Genomic DNA, 6,000 nt, shown 5'->3' with positions numbered 1-6,000 from the left:
CCGGGCATCTTCCCTGCATTTCCCAACAGGCTCTATCGCCCTAGTGTCGCCCTTCTGGCTCCCAGGCAAGCTCTCCCAACAGCCTGCTCCCCTGGTTTGCAGCCCCTTAGGCTGTGGACAAACCCTGATTTCATATTTTCTAACTCCTTCGCTTCTGAAGACCCAGAATGTATTTCAAATTGCTTCCAAGTCTCTGAATACAATACGCATTGAAACTAATCAAACAAGCCACCTGACTCTCAGAAGGAATAAAGAGGGCAGTTGAAGAGTGATTTCCTGAGGGTTCAAATTACTTGGGGAATCAAAACCGGCATAGAACCCACCTGGGTCGGTGTTCTAGCTCAAAAGACAATTAAGTTACACATCAACAAGATTTCTGAGGGCCTTTGATTTCAGCTGCTTCTAACACGTGAAATCCAAAAGGTACAGCGCAGGTTCTGGTCTACTCGTCTGTGGTACCGGAGCCACTCGATTCTATGTAAGCAAAGAAAAATGGCTTCGGTTCCAAATTTACCTTCTTCTTCATAGCAGTGTGTTTATTGTTTAAATGCCCAAAGTCAACGTGTCTAGTAGATACTCTTATTTTGTTTTCCCTACACGTTTCTCCTGAACGTAAGGCAATTGTTGGAACGCAGGCAAACGTGGAGAGCACGAAGGGCGTCGCCGTGGCCGCCTTACAGATCAGTGATTTCCATGGTGACTGGAACACACAGCATCCAGGAGGGTTATTGTTTGAGAAGCTCACTGTCCTGTCTGAGGATTAAACACACTCCCCCATCACCAGACACCATCCCCACTCACTGTCCCGAAATCCAGTCCCTACTCTGGCCAATCGCATGCCTGTGCGCACATGCACGGGTCCAGGGGTAACACTGTAACAGTGACCAATGGGTTTTGTGAAAACCCCACCGGATTCAGACAAAGGCAGGATGGGTTGCTGCCTACGTGATCTAATTTCACCCCTAAATCCACGGTGTGTTCCAGGCCAGCCCGCTGGGCTCATCGGGGTGTGAGCCGCACATACTTGGCATTTGCTCCTCAAGAAAGTGGCCAAGTGGCGGAAGGGATGGACTGGGAGTTTGGGATGAGCAGATGCAAACTATTATATACAGAATGGGTAAACAGCAAGGTCCTACCATATAGCACAGGGAACTATATTCACTATCCTGTAAAACATAATGGAAAAGAAACTAAAAAGAATGTATATATGTGTATAACTGAGTCACCTTGCTGTAGAGCAGAAATTAACACAACACTGCAAATCAATTGTACTTCAATAAAAAAGAAAGTGGCACAGAGAGACTGGAACCAGACTCTCCTCCACCGACGCCTCCTGGGACAGGGTCCCTCCACTGTCCCTCGCCTTTGCTTCTCTTCCATTTGTCCCCAGGACATTCTGATTCCAGGGTTGCACTGGACACCGACACTCTGCTTTAGAAGACAGTGGGTTCGTCTTGAGGTCATTTTCCAGCCGGCCCTTGTGTCTGGGTTCCGACCTCTCCTTCCCACCTCTCTACAGAGGCCCCACTTGTGGAGGTGTCCCCCCGGGGCCCCCTTGGGAAAGGTCACTTCGGGACCTACACTGCTGCTGTAGGTGGTTTCCTCTGACACCCTCGGACAAGGGTGTCAGTCCTTCCTGTCCAGAGACACACAGAGTCCACACCTCAGGCCTTTCCTTAGGAAGGAGCCTGAGAATCTGGATTTTATGAAAGGAGACTGTGATACGGTGTCACGAGCCACCCCCATCCAGGGCATCCTCCCACAGGGACTGATTTTCCTCCAGCACCTCCCTCTCGCCCTCTTTTGCCACTACGGGGCACAGTGTTGGAAAAGGAGATGCCCGTCTCAAGATCAAGTCTACTGGGAAGTTCTCACACTTGGTTTCTAGTTTCCAGAGCACCCAGTGTCCAGCAGAGGACTTGAATTCCAGGCTCCACGATTTTCCCCAATGAACTGGAAGCTGCGTCTGCAACTAGACCATCAGGTCATTAAAGATTAACTTGGAAAACAGGAGAAGGAAGATTTCTGCTTCAAAATGGAGGTGAGGGATGTGGGTGGAATATGGGAATTCCGTGGGATCCCTCCCTGTATTAACACGTTCGGTGATACCGTCCTATGTAGAAAAAACAGAGACCCAGACCCTACAGAAGTCAATGCTGGGGTCACCTGCCCAGAAAAGCACCCCAGCACACGGCAGCAGCTGGAGACCTGGGTGAGGAGAATGGATGCCCTGGGTACCAGCCTGCCGACCAGCCATGGCCACGAGGCTTCGTGAGTCCCTCCTCTTACCATTTCATATGACTTAAAAGGTAGTTCCTCTTTCTGTTTCCTATAAAAAAGTATAGCATGTATTGATGTTGGGAAAAATTGTCCTTTATTCCATGAATTGCCAAATGGCAGGGTGGCAGGACTGAGTTAGGATGACGGTGCACTGCCCATCGCCCAGAGATCCTAGACTCAGAGCCATGACCCCATGGCATCAGTGGCAGGGCAGACAGTTGTGTGTGACTCGATTTTTCTTCCGTTCGTTAGAAAGTGAGCACACTGGCCACTGTTCGCAGGGGAGCTGCATTACGTTACAGGCAGCCCCAGAAGGAAGAAGTGAGTGTAAATTGTGCTGGTGGCCAAGAGGACGATACAAGGGGCTCCCACCTGAGCAGCCAGCCACGCCTCCCGGCTTCATTAAGCAAACATCCTGCTTCCTGCCCACAGGGTAGTGGGCACGTGCAACTGACCAGCTTAATCACAGTATCTTAAACCCCTGGTCAACAGGTGAGTCCATTGCGTGAGCACGAGCTGAAAACTGGGCAGGGAGTTTGTCTCCTGGGCACCTGTAAGGTGAGCGCACATGAGCATCTGATGGTGGCCCTTGAGAGGAGCCCCAGGAACTGACCGTGAACTCTCACTGCAGAGAGTCCCGCAGAGGCCCCGACCCGGCCTCTCCTGAGGATTGGGAATTCAGGTTTCCCCACGTTGGCCGAGTTCATCAGAGGCCATTTCTATGGCTTGCAGAACAGAACCTAAAGCAACACGCTGGGCACTGCCCTCGGACAGAGAGCCACGGCCTTCAGAATGGCAGAGACAGGAAGAGGGAGGTTTCCTGAGGTACTGGTCTTTCATCCTTAACTCTAGTGCGGCTAATCCAGACAGTTCATGGCGACCCTAATTCCTGACTGTGCCCAGAGACATCAGTAAGAAACGGTACTCGGGATGGCCAGATGGGGTCTGGCGGAGAAGCGCTTAGTCCAACCACACTTCCGGATTCTTCGTCTGCTTTCAGGGAAGCCCTTTTTAGGTGGACCATGAAAAGAGCAGCCTCGGTAGGATCGCTGACATCCTCCTAGGTCCCCAAAGTGTAAACAGACGACTTCCAGACCTCAAATCCACCCTTGCGGGCGGCGACGCCTTACTTTCTCTGTAGCAGCGGCCAAGGGAACGCATTTGGAACCAAAACTTACCAGACCTGATTCTCTGAGCCTTTGGCTGGTCCTTCAGGGAGAATTTCTGGGGGGCAGCTTTTCTTCCTTATCTTTGGAAAAAGGCCAAGAACGGAGGGAAAAACCAAGTCTCTGATACAGATCGCTATGTTGCATTTTCTGGAAGTAACACTCTTGTTGTCTATGGCTGGAAGATGGGGAGAGAAGAAACACGAAAGAAGTGAAGACCTGTCCTAGCACCTGTCTGGCTGGGCCAGTCCCTGTCTGCCCAACCCCAGGACTCTTCTAGTGCTAGGTTTCTGCATCTTTTGCCTAAGTTTGGGGGAAATGTTCCATATTTTTACCCGAATTCCAGGTCTGGTCCTGTACTACCCCGGATCCTAGATCTGAGCCCTGGTTCCAGCTACTCTGTCTCTGTCTCGTGCCCCCAGGCAGGGGTCTTCCCAGCCAGGGACACGAAGCACTGAGCCACTTGTATCCGACCCAATCAGGACTCTGACAGCACTTACCTCTTCTAGACTCCTCTCCTGGCACCTGTCCTACAGGAACGAAGGCTTGCCCATCACCCTTCCTGCCCAGGCCCTTCCCATGGTTCAGAATACTTGTGTTCTCAGGGCTGTTTCCTCCTATATCCACCCAGGATCTGCTGTGACATTGTAACTGGCAAGGGAACAGGATCTGTGGGAAGGTCTTTCCTACCGAGAGGCTTTTCGAGGGTCGAGACACAACAACAAACACGGTTGAATAAATGGAAGAGTGAATGACCGAATTGGAGCGTCTGTTCAGAGACACTGAAAATTTGCCTTTTGTTTCTGAGGTCTTAAAAGCCCTGTCGCACGCTGGCCTGTACTTGCAGTGTGAGGTTGCTGGGGAAAGAACCATTTTCCAAGTAGAAGTCTCGGTGGAGCAAGGACTCGGGGACAACGCCCGTCACACAGTAGTAGGTGCTTGGTGAGTATCTGTGTGTTTGTGAGTGAATAAATGGCTCAGGCAGAAAGGCTGATAGGGGAGGTTTACACAGACCCGGTGAACCTGCGGTATTTCGGGGGTTCTGTTTTCACGGCGGTTTAGCTGTTTTAGGTGCACAATGGGTTTCGGGGAAAGGGATTGCTTTCCTGTGGGATTCACAGTGGAGATGGAGGAGGCCGGGGGAAGGACGGTTCTAGTTCACAGCCGTGGTGACAAGACTTCTCTCTGATGGGGATGGATATTGATTTTTTCCCTCCTCTTCTTGGCCTGTAATGTCCTAAATCACTTCCTTTGTGCAATCGCGCAGACACGTGGCCTGGCTTCCACAGCGAGGCACCCGAAGGCTGGGGCTCCGCGGGGGTGGGGCGGCGGGCGCATTAGAAGTGGCGGGGGGACCCCGGCCAGGACGAGCAGATGGTGCCTAGACACGGCTCCCCATCCTGGGCAGCTTTCTCCATAATGGAATCCACATTAAAAATGATACTATCTTCACTTTTAAAGGCCCTAATGGACGATATTTATGTCTGTGAAATATGTTCCCAACTGCACCGTACATAGCATATAAAGAGCGAGCCATTCGGGGGGGACGCAGCGTCATGGCGAAGACAACAGTCGTGGATAAATCTCTTTTCCCACCAGCCAATCAGTAAAATATGTTTTAATACGGGACAAACGTATAGTTTGTCAGTTTTCCCCGCAGAATGTGGCGAGTGGTTGAGCTTTAATATGATGTGACAGCCTTGTGATATTTTCTGCCATTCTTGTTCTTAGCAAAGTGGTCTAAAAATGCATCCATAATTTATTTATGGGCCTGTCAGTTAACTCATGAGTAACCAGAACGTTTCCGAGGGCATGAAGAGTGGAGTCTCCTTCCTTTCTCTGGGAGGTACTCCCGTCTGTATCCTGGGGAAGTTAAGTGACGACTTACAGTGCCCTTTGTGCCGGAGAGACAGGAGACACGGGCCCAATCACCCGTATTTACTAGCTCATCTCCAGACTTAAAGTATGAAGTTGAATAACTTACGGTATTTATCTAAAATTTCAGAAGCTTCAGATTCTTCTCAATAAGGACTTAATATTTACAAAGAAGCAAAGTTATTAATTGGATGCTGCATGAAGAGCACTTAACTTAGGACATCTCTAATATCCAAAATGTTAGTAAATAATGATGTTCTCAGAAATTCGAATTCAACTGCATGACTCCACAGTGGACTCCACGGAAAATGAACCTGAACCAAGTTCAACGCATTAATTTAGCTCCATGTAGTACCTTCCCCAGTAAGAGCAAGGAATCTTAACAGACCCGCAAAATATTTGCATTTTCAAATATCGAAAAAGAAAGTTGTAGTTGGCTATTATTTTAGCTTAGGTCCAAAAGAAAGAAGAAGCCATTCATCTCTGATTCTGGCCATTGTTAATAACCAAACCAAATCACTAATAAATAGCAACCCCAAACGACCACAATTATTAATACATCACCAAATCATTAAAGGTGAACGAAAGTTGGTGTCACTCTACCCCGCCCAGAATCCCAGCACTCTGCCCTGCTTGGTGGGCGGGCCAGGGCTCCGGGCACTTGGGTGTGATGTCTGCT

This window comes from Lagenorhynchus albirostris, chromosome 8, assembly GCF_949774975.1.
Source record: "Lagenorhynchus albirostris chromosome 8, mLagAlb1.1, whole genome shotgun sequence".
NCBI lineage: Eukaryota > Metazoa > Chordata > Mammalia > Artiodactyla > Delphinidae > Lagenorhynchus > Lagenorhynchus albirostris.
This window is presented reverse-complemented; position numbering follows the sequence as displayed.